Source organism: Ovis canadensis, chromosome 21 (genome assembly GCF_042477335.2).
Source record: "Ovis canadensis isolate MfBH-ARS-UI-01 breed Bighorn chromosome 21, ARS-UI_OviCan_v2, whole genome shotgun sequence".
In the NCBI taxonomy this organism is placed as follows: Eukaryota; Metazoa; Chordata; class Mammalia; order Artiodactyla; family Bovidae; genus Ovis; species Ovis canadensis.
The window spans coordinates 24,330,888-24,346,908 of record NC_091265.1 but is presented as its reverse complement, the minus strand read 5'-3'; the positions used below and the strand labels follow the sequence as shown (position 1 = coordinate 24,346,908).

The 16,021-nt window shown below is 42.9% G+C and overlaps 1 long non-coding RNA gene across 1 annotated transcript in view; it reads right to left on the bottom strand.

Moving 5' to 3' along the window:
* Positions 1-10,944, bottom strand: part of LOC138427301 (uncharacterized) — a 32,747-nt gene extending 21,803 nt beyond the window's left edge. Inside the window, exon 1 of the long non-coding RNA XR_011251947.1 lies at positions 10,822-10,944. This is a non-coding gene — a long non-coding RNA (uncharacterized lncRNA). The remainder of the gene's footprint in view (positions 1-10,821) is intronic.
* Positions 10,945-16,021: the final 5,077 nt, after the last annotated feature.

Here is a 16,021-nt window from a genome sequence, read left to right as displayed (position 1 = left end):
TTTTTCTTGACGGAGACCATTTTTAAGGTGTTTTAACGAGCTTGTTACAATATTGCTTCTGTTTCATGTTTAGGTTTTTTGGCCACAAAGCATGTAGGATCTTAGCTCCCTGACCAGGGATCGAACCCACACCCCCGTCACTGGAAGTCAAGGTTTTAACCACTGGAGCACCAAGGAAAGTCCCTCTTCTGTTACTTTTAAATAGTTTACCTCCCACACATTTCATTCTTTTCTTTGTTTCCTTTGATTATGTTAGCTTCTTATATTTGTTTGGCTGATGGGGGTAGTGATTAAGAAGCCCAGTCCAGAGTCAGACTGCTTGAATTCAAATACCGCCTCTACAACCCACCAACTCTATAATGTGGGGCAAGTTACTGAAATTCCCAGGATCTCGATTTTCTCATCTGCAAAATGTAGACACCTAGAGGAGCTATCCCACATTGAAGGTCAGGAACGGAGGCGGTAAGGAGATACCCCTTGTCCAAGGTAAGCAGCAGGGGCTGTGCTTTGCTGGAGCAGCCGTGAAGAGATACCCCACACCCAACGTAAGAGAAACGCAAGTAAGATGGTAGGTGTTGCAAGAGGGCATCAGGGGCAGACACACTGAAACCATACTCACAGAAAACTAGTCAATCTAATCACACTAGGACCACAGCCTTGTCTAACTCAATGAAACCAAGCCATGCCTGTGGGGCAACCCAAGGCAGGTGGGTCATGGTGGAGAGGTCTGACAGAATGTGGTCTACTGGAGAAGGGAATGGCAAGCCACTTCAGTATTCTTGCCTTGAGAACCCTATGAACTGTATGAAAAGGCAAAATGATAGGATAACGAAAGAGGAACTCCCCAGGTCATTAGGTGCCCAATATGCTACTGGAGATCAGTGGAGAAATAACTCCAGAAAGAATGAAGGGATGGAGCCAAACCAAAAATAATACCCAGTTGTGGATGTGACTGGTGATAGAAGCAAGGTCTGATGCTGTAAAGAACAATATTGCATAGGAACCTGGAATGTCAGGTCCATGAATCAAGGCAAATTGGAAGTGGTCAAACAAGAGATGGCAAGTGTGAACGTCGACATTCTAGGAATCAGCGAACTAAAATGGACTGGAATGGGTGAATTTACCTCAGATGACCATTATATCTACTACTGCGGGCAGGAATCCCTCAGAAGAAATGGAGTAGCCATCATGGTCAACGAAAGAGTCCGAAATGTAGTACTCGGGTGCAATCTCAAAAACGACAGAATCATCTCTGTTCATTTCCAAGGCAAACCATTCAATATCACAGTTATCCAAGTCTATGCCCCAACCAGTAATGCTGAAGAAGCTGAAGTTGAACGGTTTTATGAAGACCTACAAGACCTTTTAGAACTAACACCCAAAAAAGATGTCCTTTTCATTATAGGGGTGGGATGCAAAAGTAGGAAGTCAAGAAACACCTGGAGTAACAGGCAAATTTGGCCTTGGAATCTGGAATGAAGCAGGGCAAAGACTAATAGAGTTTTGCCAAGAAAATGCGCTGGTCATAGCAAACACCCTCTTCCAACAACACAAGAGAAGGCTCTACACATGGACATCACCAGATGGTCAACACCAAAATCAGATTGATTATATTCTTTGCAGCCAAAGATGGAGAAGCTCTATACAGTCAACAAAAACAAGATCAGGGGCTGACTGTGGCTCAGATCATGAACTCCTTGTTGCCAAATTCATATTTAAATTGAAGAAAGTAGGGAAAACTGCTAGACCATTCAGGTATGACCTAAATCAAATCTCTTATGATTATACAGTAGAAGTGAGAAATAGATTTAAGGGCCTAGATCTGATAGATAGAGTGCCTGATGAACTATGGCATGAGGTTCGTGACATTGTACAGGAGACAGGGATCAAGACCATCCCCATGGAAAAGAAATGCAAAAAAGCAAAATGGCTATCTGGGGAGGCCTTACAAATAGCTGTGAAAAGAAGAGAGGTGAAAAGCAAAGGAGAAAAAGACAGATATAAGCATCTGAATGCAGAGTTCCAAAGAATAGCAAGAAGAGATAAGAAAGCCTTCCTCAGTGATCAATGCAAAGAAATAGAGGAAAACAACAGAATGGAAAAGACTAGAGATATCTTCAAGAAAATTAGAGATACCAAGGGAACACTTCATGCAAAGATGGGGTCGATAAAGGACAGAAATGGTCTGGACCTAACAGAAGCAGAAGATATTAAAAAGAGGTGGCAAGAATGCATGGAAGAACTGTACAAAAAAGATCTTCATGACCCAGATAATCATGATGATGTGATCACTAATTTAGAGCCAGACATCTTGGAAAGTGAAGTCAAGTGGGCCTTAGAAAGCATCACTACAAACAAAGCTAGTGGAGGTGATGGAATTCCAGTTGAGCTGTTTCAAATCCTGAAAGATGATGCTGTGAAAGTGCTGTACTCAATATGCCAGCAAATTTGGAAAACTCAGCAGTGGCCACAGGACTGGAAAAGGTCAGTTTTCATTCCAATCCCAAAGAAAGGCAATGCCAAAGAATGCTCAAAGTACCACACAATTGCACTCATCTCACATGCTAGTAAAGTAATGCTCAAAATTCTCCAAGCCAGGCTTCAGCAATTTGTGAACTGTGAACTTCCAGATGTTCAAGCTGGTTTTAGGAAAGGCAGAGGAACCAGAGATCAAGTTGTCAACATCTGCTGGATCATGGAAAAAGCAAGAGAGTTCCAGAAAAACATCTATTTCTGCCTTATTGACTATACCAAAGCCTTTGACTGTGTGGATCACAAGAAACTGTGGAAAATTCTGAAAGAGATGGGAATACCAGACCACCTAACCTGCCTCTTGAGAAATCTATATGCAGGTCAGGAAGCAACAGTTAGAACTGGACATGGAACAACAGACTGGTTCCAAATAGGAAAAGGAGTAGGTCAATGCTATATATTGTCACCCTGCTTATTTAACTTCTATGCAGAGTACATCATGAGAAACGCTGGACTGGAAGAATCACAAGCTGGAATCAAGATTTCCGGGAGAAATATCAATAACCTCAGATATGCAGATGACACCAGCCTTATGGCAGAAAGTGAAGAGGAACTAAAAAGCCTCTTGATGAAAGTGAAAGAGGAGAGTGAAAAAGTTGGCTGAAAGCTCAACATTCAGAAAACGAAGATCATGGCATCTGGTCCCATCACTTCATGGGAAATAGATGGGGAAACAGTGGAAACAGTGTCAGACTTTATTTTTTGGGGCTCCAAAATCACTGCAGATGGTGACTGCAGCCAAGAAATTAAAAGATGCTTACTCCTTGGAAGGAAAGTTATGACCAATCTAGATAGTATATTCAAAAGCAGAGACGTTACTTTGCCGACTAAGGTCGGTCTAGTCAAGGCTATGGTTTTTCCTGTGGTCATGTATGGATGTGAGAGGTGGACTGTGAAGAAGGCTGAGCACTGAAGAATTTATGCTTTTGAAGTGTGGTGTTGGAGAAGACTCTTGAGAGTCCCTTGGACTGCAAGGAGATCCAACCAGTGCATTCTGAAGGAGATCAACCCTGGGATTTCTTTGGAAGGAATGATGCTAAAGCTGAAACTCCAGTACTTTGGCCACCTCATGTGAAGAGTTGACTCACTGGAAAAGACTCTGATGCTGGGAGGGACTGGGGGCAGGAGGAGAAGGGGACGACCCAGGATGAGATGGCTGGATGGCATCACGGACTCAATGGACGTGAGTCTGAGTGAACTCTGGGAGTTGGTGATGGACAGGGAGGCCTGATGTGCTGCGGTTCATGGGGTCGCAAAGAGTCGGACACGACTGAGTGACTGGACTGAACTGAACTGAATGCACATGTACTGCAAACAGTTGCTATGACAATCAAATCAGAACTGTTCTTAGAAGCTTGTAGCAAGTGCTATGTAACTGTTGGATATTAATATGTAATCATCGTAGACTTACATTGATTTAAAATCTAATGAAACAAAGTTGTAGTTTGCTATTTAAAAAATGTTGGGAATTCCTTGGTGGTCAAGTGGTTAGGACTCCACATTTCCAGTGCAGGCAGCACCAGTTCAATCCCTGTTCAGAGAACTAAGATCCTTTTTGTGGTTTGGCCAAACAAAAAAGAAAAAGTAAAATTCTTATTTCTCAAATATTTTTTGGATAATTTCACCTACTTGATTTTCGAAATTTCAGTCATGCTGTTAAGAACATTTACAAAGGGAGTTTTATTGGCCCTTCCCCCTCTTTTCTGCGAGCTCCTAAGGCTGCATAGGATGGTAAACGACAACAGTGCAGTGATTAAGGCAAGAATTAAGGCATCAGTACCCCAGGGTGAGTGTGCAGCTGGGTTATGCCGTATTCTAGCTGCCTAACCTTCGTCAGGGTACTTCCCTGAGATGCAGATTTCTCACCCCTCAAATAAAGCAGAATTCATACTAGTAGAAGCTGCCACAACACAAATGTGTATCAACTGAGGAATCAATAACCAGAACATGATGTATCCACACAGTAGAATAGTGTTTGATCGTAAAAAGGAAGGAAGCATGGTGTATGTTACAGCAGGGATGAACCTTGACAACATTATGCTAAATGAAAGAAGCCAGCCACCAAAGATTGCATATGAATATCTCATGATTCCATTCATATGGAATGTCCAGAACAGGCAGATCTATAGAGACCGAAAGCACATTAGTTGTTGCGTAGAGCTTGAGGAGATGGGGAACCTGGAGGATAATAAGTAAAGGCTATGGGTTTCTGCTAAGTCTCATGTACTTTTAACTGATTGATGGTACCAAAATGTGTGCTCGTACTCTTGTTGCAAAGGATCCCGCCTACGTGTGTGCAGGCCAAGTTGCTTCAGTCATGTCCAGCTCTTTGTGACCCTATGGACTGTAGCCTGCTAGGCTCCTCAGTCCATGGGATTCTCCAGGCAAGAACACTGGAGGCGGTTGCCATTTCCTTTTCCAAAAGGATATCAATTACTACACTGGAATATTTACTATATAATTTATATTGCCATATAAAGATGGGAATTTCCCCCACCATAGAAAGGTCCTTGAAAAGACGATGAAGAAGACTTCCCTGGTGGTCCAGTGGTGCCTTGCAGGGGACATGGGTTCGATCCCTAGTCTGGGAAGATTCCACATGCTGCAAGACAACTAAGCCAGTGTGCCACAACTACTGAAGCGCGAATGCTCAAGAGCCCGTGAGCTGCAGAACCTGAAGCCTGCGTGCCCTAGAACCCACACTCCACAATGAGAAAAGCCGCCACAATGAGAAGCCCGCACGCCGCAACTAGTGAAGGTCCGCATGCCGCAACAAAGACCCAGCACAGCCAAAAATAAATAAATATTTTTTTTAATTTAGAAGGAGAAAATATTTTTAAAGGACAATGAACCAGTCATGATTATAATCAGATACAAGGACAAAGACTCTCAGAAAACCCCAAATCTTAGAGGTGGACAAAGGAAGGGGATCCAGAGAATATAGAAAGGAAGAAGGGTATCAATGGGAAGACAAAACGTAAAGAAAAATAGTGGAAGAAAAGGATTAAAGAGCTTCCCTTGTGGCTCAGAGGTTAAAGTGTCTGCCTGGAATTCAGGAGACCCGGGTTCAATCCCTGGGTTGGGAAGATCCCCTGGAGAAGGAAATGGCAACCCACTCCAGTACTCTTGCCTGGAGAATCCTATGGAGGGAGGAGCCTGGTAGGCTATAGTCCATGGGGTCACAAAGAGTCAGACACGACTGAGCGACTTCACTTTCAAGAAGGAGAGAGCAGTGATCAAGAATGTTAGTTCTATACAGAAGTAAGATAAACACTGAGACTTATTATTGTCTTTAGTCATTAGAAGTTCATTTAACAGTCTTAGTAACAGAAGTTTAATTCATGTGATGAGGAGGAAACTGAAATTCAACTCAGTTCAATTCAGTTTCAGTGGGTTGAAAAGGAAATGAAAGATAATATAAAGACATATAGTTTCTCAGGACTTAGGGATCTAGTCCAAGCATGTGCGTGCTGTAATAAACATCATCCTATTTGATCTATGTGAAGTCATACAAGGTAGAGGCTGTTTTTATCCCTACATTACAAAGGAGACTCAAAGTCATGCAAAGGGCAGATCTGGATCTCACACTCACCTGACATCAGGATCAGAAAGAATCCTTGGGCACTGGAACACCCTGCCAACATTTCACAATAGCTGTGTGTCCTAGGGCAATCCCCATCTTAACAGATTCTCGAAATAGGAAGGGGTTTGAACTCTGTTCCATCTCTTGGTTCCACTTTCATGCTTCTTTCTTAGATCCTTAAAGCCAGAATGTGTCTTTACCCCATCCTCTCATCGTTCTAGAGCTTCCCAGGAGGCTCTACTGGTAAAGAACCCTCTGGCCAGTGCAGGAGACATAAGAGACGTGGGTTTGATCCCTGGGTTGGGAAGATCCCCTGGAGCAAGGAATGGCAATCCACTCTAGTGTTCTTGCCTGGAGAATTCCATGCACAGAGGAGCCTGGCAGGCTACAGTCCATAGGATCACAAAGAGCTGGACATGACTGAAGCAACTTAGCACGCTTGCACGCATCACTCTATGCGTATCCTTCTGTTTTACTTGTTTTTGAATCGGTCCTTTCCTTCCTGGTAATAGAAGTCTGCTTGTTTTTCCTCTGAGGAACTGCCCATTCTCCCAGTCCCTGTCTATTTGCTTCAGCAACTGCAGCCTGATCCTTGTCTCTAGGTCTGGAGAGGTCTGAGTCTTGAGCAGTTTCAGCTTGGCATCCCTCTGGCCATTTTGATAAGATTAGGGTTAAGCCTGCAAACAAATTCAAGCCACTGAAAATCGCATCCAAGACTTATATTGTGGTGGAAAGGAAGCCCTGTTTCCTGTGATACTTGAATCTTGGAAGACATAGACCTGGAGCTGTGGGAAGTCATCATCTCGTCACATAGAATCCAAGAGTAAGCCTATACTTGAGCGAGAAGAGGCTGAGAGGACTGGGGTCCCAGCGAGTCCTTGAATCAAGCCCCCTTTGAGACTAACACTTTTGTACTTCTCATTTTTGCTGTTGTTTAGTCACTAAGTCATGTCCGACTCTTTGTGACCCCATGGTCTGTAGCCCGCCCACTAGGCTCCTCTGTCCATGGGATTCTCCAGGCAAGAATACTGGAGTGGGTTGCCATGCCCTTCTCCAGGGGATCTTCCCGACCCAGGGATCAAATTTGAGTCTCCTGCATTGGCAGGCGGGTTCTTTACTGCTGAACCACCAGTGAAGCCTTACTTTTCATTACATGAGCTAATTTTGCTGGTTTAAGTTAGTTAGAACAGGCTTTTCTCTCACTTAATGCCAAGGAAGGGCTAATGTGTAGCTTAGCGCCACCTGCATGGTATCTTCTCCCCCAACAGAATACTAGCCATAGAGTGCCCTAATCCTGCCATATTTTAATTTGTGCCACATCCATCCTACCAATGCCGACGATGGTGCCTTGTGTGTAGTACGTATTTAGTAAATGCCTGATGGGTTCAGTAGAATTGAATGTGGGCTGATTCCTGAACAGTCCTTGAAAATTTCATCAGAAAAGCTTCTTGTCTATAAGCTCGCTATCGTTTTGTCTCTTAATCACAGAAGTAACCTACAACGAAATCTCCAAATATTTGATCTTTCCATTTGTGTGATTCCATCTTAAACAGGAATTTAACATCAACACGTGTTTGGAATGTTCACTGTGCGCTCTAACAGAACAGCTTGAAAGAGTCAGAGTGGATTGCCCATAAATAATAGATAGTAATAATAATAATAGTGGATTGCGCTTCCGTAAAATAAAACGTTCATTTTCCTGTCCTCTGCAAAAAGCTAGTGTTTTTCTCTGGGGCTTCATTCCTTTCACACAGAGAGACTCACAACCTCTCAAGTAAAAATCAGGTAGAGGAATAAGGTGTTTTTTCTGGGTATTTCTGTGAATACGTGGCAGCAATTCTGTGCCCCAAAGGCCTTGAGCTATTGCTGTCGTGCAGAGTTTAGGAACATTGCCCTCTTGAGCTGGCTGGGCTCATTTAACCAAGAAAGATATAGAGAGAAAGATACACTTTCAGAACACTTTGAGAAATGCTGTTAAATGATCTGTCATAGCTAGGGACAGCTGAAAAATCCTGATCTGCTTGTATTAATAAATGCTGAGGATGTTTCCCATTGAAAGGAAGAGAGAGTTTTCTGTGCCATATATTTATGACAAAAAATAAAAACACTAGGGGAAATATTTTGAGTTGATCATATTAATATTCCAATTCATCATAAATATAATCATACCTGACACTTACTGAATATTTACCATGTGCCAGAGCACTTTACACATATCAATAATAGGCAGGGTCTGTTATTATCCCCATTTTACAGCTATGAAACTGGGATACCACATGATTACTTAACTTGCTCAAGGTCACACAGGTTGTAATGGAAGAGCTAGGCGTCATGCCAGCTAGTCTTGCTCCAGAGCTTCTGTCATTAACTATCATGCTTCACTACTTCTTGGAACACTTGCACAGACATGTGCAAATAAGCTTGTGAGAACAGGGGACTGTGACCTTTGGGAATGTCATCTTGCAACATCTATTAAAATTTAAATTACACAGGAGACTTCCCTGGCAGTCCAGTGGCTAAAGCTCTGTGCTTCCACTGAAGGGAACACAAGTTCAAACTAAGATCCTGCATGATACGTGGGCTTCCCCCCTCCCCCAGAGATTATATTACACATGTCTTTGACCTGACAGTCTAGGAACATACTCTACAGAAGAAATAAACATACTAAAGACTTCACATATGAGAACATGTATTGCAATGTCATTGCTAGGAACTGGAAAATGTCTGAATGTCCGTCAATAAGTGGAGACAGAATTAGCTGTGAATTGGTCATCTTTGGCAGGTATATTTGGGGATGAATTTGATCTAGATCTGTTAACCTAGAGGTATATCCACGCTGTATCATTTAGAAAAGCAAAGCAAAGAGCCGAGAACTGTACATAGTGTGATCCATTTCTACAAAACAAGGCTCAAAGAATATCTATATTTGTATGTGATTTCATGAGAATTGAGTGGAGTTAGAATATATCAGGCTTTTTATATTGGGAGTGGGAGGAAATGGACACAAGGAAAGGTAAGAAAACAAAATGGAACGATACGCATGGCCTAATGTCAGGTCAAAGTGTCAAATATGAAAAGTCCATAGTAGTATTACTGTAAATATGTACTAACTGAGTAGGCGTTTAGGAAAGATGGTAACAAGGACAAATGTTAAATAAAACATTAATTTGATTAAATGGTAATTGTGTGACAATTTTTTTTCTTGGATTTTGGTTGTCTTCTAAAGTTGCTTTTTGTAATAGAAGATTATGAGTGGGAAATAGGGGAAAGGATTTAAAACTTTTTTAGGAGAGGAGCAAGCCAGGAACCCAGAGATGAAGTTAAGACAAAATTAAATAGTGTGGGCAGTGCAGAGCAGTGTGAACACGGGCTCCATGAGACGTGCTGGGGCAGCGTTATCAAGCACCGCGGGCCGGGGCCAAGGGGAGACCATGGAGGCAGCACTCGGGTGATGTGGGGCTCCGCGCTTTGGCCACCTTTACCTGCGCTCTTGATTTGCTCCAATCACAGCTTCTTGGATACGTTTAGTCATTGGACCCACTAATAACTCTAGGGTTTTGGAAACTTCATCTGTATTACAAAGGCATCTGCCATCCACCCACCCTCCCACCCATGCAGCCAGCCAGCCAGCCACCCACCCATCCATCTATCCATCCAACTCTTCACTCAACTAGTGTTAGCTGAGTGCCTACTGTGTGCTGGGCCCTATGTCAGGTCTTCATTCTGTGGTAAGATTGCTTCTACCACAGAAGATGAAACATACTCTCTCCTTCCTCCCCCAGACCCTATCTGAGCATATCCACCTTTTCACTAGGCAGAAGAGAAAGGCAGTGCTTTTTCTTAAATTGGGGCTGGGGTGGGCAGTAGACTTTTCACTGGGGTCTATGTTGAATATCCATGACCCATCGTGGCAACATGAGGCTCTCCATTAACCTGACCCTGACCTGTTCCCCCTGTTTCTTCCCCTACCAGTTCCCATCCTCTGTCAAACAACCATACTAAATGTCTGAGCATTCCCAATAGCATGCTTTTTGTAAGTCTCTGCCTTTGTAATCGCCAGTTACTTTGCCTGGAAAATCTACACCCATCCTTTAAGAATCAACTCATATGTCACCTCTGAGGCTCACAGTCAGTTTCTGAAAGGATTAATTCCTCCATTCTGCTGATCAGTACTAGTTGTTGTCCGTACTTGAGGTCTAGAGTAAGTTCAAGAAGTTGGAAACCTTTGGAATAAACTGCCCACATGACACTGAAACCCTAAAGACAATGAATCATTTCTGGATCAGAGCAGATACGAAAAATCACCTAGAAACAGGAAAATTCTCAAACCTAGAGGATTTGACTGCAACTTGACTGAAAGAAAAAAGGTACAACTCTCAGAGAGACTGTTCAATTGCAAAGCACAGAAAAAGAGTCTGAGAGGCACACACGAATGTTTCCCATCGCAGCATTGCCCCAAGGGGAGAAACTTACTGCTGGACAAACCACGTGAATCATTTCTAGGTCTATAGACAAGGTGGTTCCTACCGTGGTGATAGACACAGGAAGTTATCAATTTCCAGTCTCATCAGAGAAAGATTTAACAGAATATCTTAGTCAGGCCTACAAAGTAATATGACTGTAGACTTCCAAAGCAGCTTAATAACAAGAAGCATCCTTCAGTGTCATATTGACATTCCAATCTATTTGACCGTTTTAGTACTCACTGAAAATTATTCAGCAATAATCCTGGTGTCTGGTTTTAGCCTCCTGCGCATTTTATTTATCCTGAGTCACTGGCAGGCATCTCTGATCCCTGAACACCGAACTCAAAGACTTTATATACTGGCAAAGCAAAGGAAGAGGTCTTAGAATTTGGCAGTCATCAAGACACAGGTCAGTGGTTCTCAACCTTTGTTCCACAGCACACGTGATGAACAGTGTTCACATGAACAGTTCCCATGGACTATCCTAGGCTTATGTGTCTTCCCAGTGTGCTGGGTCTCCCTCCATTTCTTTCTTTTCTATTTAAGAAAGCATATCAGAATGCAAGTAAGAACCATATGGTTATAAAGTCACCATGGAGATCTTGAATCTGCTCTAATTTCTTTTTAAATGTAAATTACTTTTTTTTTTCCTTTCTAGCAGCTCCACTCTGGTCTGTCCAGTTTTTGGTTGGTTGTTTGTTTTTAGCTTATAAACAACAGAACTTTCTCACAGCTTGGGAAGCTGGAAGGCCAAGTTGCCGGCATGGTCATGCTCTCGGGAGTGCCTACTTCATGGTTCACGGACAGTACCTTCTTGCTGCGTCCTCAGACAATGGAAGGAGCTAGAGGTTCCCCTGGGATCTCTTATCTAAGGCACTAGTCTCATTCATAAGGGCCTTACCCTCATGAATTAAGCATCTCCCAAAGGTCTCACCTACTGACAACTATCATCTTTGGGGGCTAAGATTTTAACGCATGAAACTGGGGGAGGGAGGGCAACAAACACGTTGGTCTGTTTAGTTTTGAGGGTGCAGTCTGTAAAAGCCTTTAGTAGATGAGTGACGTGATTATATTTGTGTTTTAGAAGTGCAAAAGGGCAGCTATGTAGAATGCTGCTGCAGATTTGGGCAAGAGCTACTGATGGCCTAAGTCAAGGTCGTGGCATGGAGGATAGAGAAGAAAGGACAGAACTGAGAACTGTTAAGCAGTGGGATGAACAGAATGATTGAATATTGAGGTGGGGGGACAGATGAGAGAGAGGGAGAAGTTATAAATAAAGCCAGTGTGCTTGAATGATTGGAGGAATAGTGACGCCACTAAATAGGAAAAGGGTCAAAAGATAAGGAGCTGCTTTGGGATGGGAGAGGACACATTTTACTATGTATGTATGCTAGGTTTGAGGTTCCCAAGGGAAATCCAGATGTCAGTTACAATGTCAGAAATACTTGTCTAGAGATTAGGATCCTGGAGGAGGGCAATCCCATGGACAGAGGAGTCCTGGTGTGTTACATTCCATAGGGTCACAAAGAGTCAGACACAGCTGAAGCTACTTAGCACACACACAGAAATTAAGATGGATGAATAAATGTAAATTTAAGGATAGTAGGGCTATAAATGATCGCAGTCAAAAGAGCAGTGTATGAGGTGAAAAGAAAACGGGTGAAGGACGAAATCTGGGGATAGATGTATAAATAGACAGACAAATGAAGGAAGAAGATGGGTAAGGAAGCTGAGAAGACAGACGTTGAGATTCATCAGAAGAATCAGGAGAATGGATTGTCATGGAAACCAGGAGAGGAGAAAATTCCAGAAAGAGAATAGAGTTTGGTGATGTCAGATACCCCAGAGAAAACAGGAGGAACCATGGGAAGTATTTACTGCCCTTGGCAACAAGAGGGTCATTGAAGATCTTTTAAAAAGACATCTGAGTGTGTGCGGTGTGTCTCTGGAGTTCTGTGGGTCCACGTGTGAACATGAAATAAGGAGTAAAAGGGAGCAGAGAGTTTGGTGATGAAGGAAATAATACATAATAGTGATAACTAATATTTATTGACTGCTTATTCTGTGTCAGGCACAGTGCCTAACATATAACTTCTCATTCCATTTTACAAACCATGTACAATTATAATCCCTCTTTATATACCAGCAACACACTATGGAAATTAAATGAGTTGCTGAAGATCATTCAACTAACAGGTTATAAAAACATGATTCAAATTGGATACACGTATATGTATGGCTGAGTCCCTTTGCTGTCCACCCGAAGTTATCATAACATTGTTAATCAGCTATACCCCAATACAAAATAAAAAGTTTAATAAAAAAAAAAAGATTCAAATGTGATTGAATTGGTGCTGATTGACCCAGAGCCCAAGGTCTTGCCCAATACAGTGGAACTGGGAGATAAGGCAGGGCCAAAGGGTACTGTTGTTTATCCAGTCATAAGATTATAAATGGAATGCTTCTTTTGAAATGACAGATTTAATTTTTAATAATGAAAAATCACACAGACACAAAACCAGAAAGAAGTAGTTTCCTTGAATTGTCACTCTGATCTCATGTCTGGAACCAATTGATAACTACTCTGGTTCTTTCAGTGTCAAACCTTTGCACCCAGCCAGCTAGCTAGTCAGGCATTAACACAAGCTGAGCACACATTGTACAGGATGGTGAGCCTGAAGTGGAATTAAGGCGTCGGCCTTAACTTCATGGACTTTCTAGGAAAAGCGGCAGGTGAAATACAGAACAGCAGGGAAGGAGGGCTTGAGACCCACCTCTCTGTTTCCTATCTGTGGTAGAGGCAGCCCAGAAAAGTGTTTTGGTTATAGTATCCTTGTGGGGACCTGGGTCCATTCTTGAGTTGGCCTGGAATCTGTTTCACACTGGGACTCTGGGTTCTCCCTGAAAACTTGAAAAAACTTGAATTCTCAATTGTAAGAAAGTAGACTCCCTAAGATCCCTTGGTCTCATGAATCACCTATCATGTGCCAGATGCTCTGAGCCAATGATGATAAGAAAGAAGATAAAACCACTCTGACCTCATTTACCATCCCGGAATCCAAATATAATCACACCTAAATTTTTTAGTTCACTGCTCTCCCCATATACCTCCATTGGCAGAGGGTCCAACATCTCATTTGCCTGAGTTATTTAAGAATTCAAGGGAGTTCCCTGATGGTCCAGGGGTTAAGAATCTGTCTGGTAACGCAGGGGATGAGGGTTCGATCCCTGGTCAGGGAACTGTCTCATGCCACGGAGTCACCAAGCACGTGTGCTGTAACTGAAGAGTCATTGCTCTGTGATGAACAAGCCCACATGCCGCAGTGAAGACACAACTAAATAAGTGAATACTATTATTCAACATAGCTAAATAAATGAACATTTTTTAAAAAAGAATTTTAAAAAAAGAATTTAAAACATTTCCTCGGTCTAAAGGGTTATAACCTGCTGCCAAGAGCCAGGTTGAAAGAGAACGGGTGAGTCAATCAATTCAAAAGTTTCTTTGCTCCGAGTCTGCCATACTGGGCCCCCACTTGGCCCTTCATCATCTACTGGGCCTGTCTATGGTGGGCGTACTGCTGTTGCTGTTCAAGATACTGCCCTGGTCATGTAGTGCACCAAGGTTTGCCTGCAAGATCCAGCTCCTCAGCTCACTGGATACACAAGTCCGTGTATTCTGTCCTAGCTTCCTGATGGCATCCTCAGAAAGCTTTGCCAGCCCCATCCCTTTAGGGGTGTCCCAGGTGGCTCAGTGGTAAAGAGTCTGCCTGCCAGTGCAGGAGACTCAGGTTCGATCCCTGCGCTGGGAAGATCCTCTGGAGGAGGGCATGAACCCACTCCAGTATTCTTGCCTGAGAAATCCCCTGACAGAGGAGCCTGGTAGACTATAGACCATGGGGTTGCAGAGTCAGACACGACTGAGCGACTAAACAACAGCTAGGTTTCCCATTCATTTCAGTTCGGTTCAGTCGCTCAGTCGTATCTGACTCTTTGTGACCCCATGAACCGCAGCACACCAGGCCTCCCTGTCCATCACTAACTCCTGGGGTCCACCCAAACCCACGTCCATCGAGTTGGTGACACCATCCAACCATCTCATTCTCTGTCATCCCCTTCTCCTCCTGCTTTCAATCTTTTCCAGCATCAGGGTCTTTTCCAGTGAGTCAGCTCTTCTCATTAGGTGGCCAAAGTATTGAAGTTTCAGCTTCAACATCAGTCCTTCCTATGAACACCAGGACTGATCTCCTTTAGGATGGACTGGTTGGACCTCTTTGCAGTCCAAGGGACTCTCAAGAGTCTTCTCATACACCACAGTTCAAAAGCATCAATTCTTCGGCATTCAGCTTTCTTCACAGTCCAACTCTCACATCCATACATGACCACTGGAAAAACCATAGCATTGACTCATTACACAAATAATAATAGCTGTCATTCATTTGGCCGATATGGCACTAGTACTTTACATGCATTATCTCATCTCTCTTACAGAAGAATTCTGAGTCTAATAATGGAGTTATAATATACAGAAATTGTAGTATAAGGAAGAATGTGAAAAAACTGCAGGGGTGAGGTAAGTGCAACACGCCAAGAAAGCTTAGAGAAGGGAGGGCTTATATCCAGCCAGCGAGGCTCATTCAATCAAACTTAAGCACATAATTATTGCAAGCTTTTTACATCCTGGTCTCAAGAATTTCCCAGACGAAGGGAAAAAGACAAGGAAACAGATCATCTTGACAGCATGATGTCAGCTGATGCAATCTGGCCATCAGGGCAGACTCCTCAGAAGAGGAGGCATGGGAGCTACAAGCCCTGAAGGTTTGGGGATCTTCTGAACAGATAAGCTTGGGGATCCCTGATATCCCACAATTGCATCTGGATCTCATTACAAGAGCCCCGTCCTCTGGAAGAGAGAGAGAAGGGAGCAGTTGTTAACTTCCCCGTTCAGTTCTCCTCGAAGGCCCTCATTTTGAAGCTGTTAATGGTAACCAGTCCTTCCTCTCTGTGCAACTGGCTTTACTCCCACTGAAGATTGCAAGGCACTTTTTTGTACTCAACTTCATTCAGTTTGTGACCTCCTCTCCAATTTACCAATTCCAATTCACATCCTCCATCTTTTCTCCTACTGAGAAGAAGCAGCTGACTTTTGGATTTCCAAGCTTCCTGGAAAAAGGCCAAGCTTCCATAAACTCCAGAAATATTATTGTGTGAATTAAACTGTTCACATGGTATCAGCCATGCAGTTGCTCCAACGTTTATTTTGGAAAATATTGCATTCAGAAAATGGGAAGCATTCCAGAGCATTCTCTTACCTTGAAATATCAGTAGACACAAGGGTATTCGGAGATAATTTCTTGTTCAAAAGTTAGCAAACAATCTGTACAATTAGACACACAAAACTGCCTTAAATAACATATGTTAAGGGCTCTGGGGCTTAAAAAAT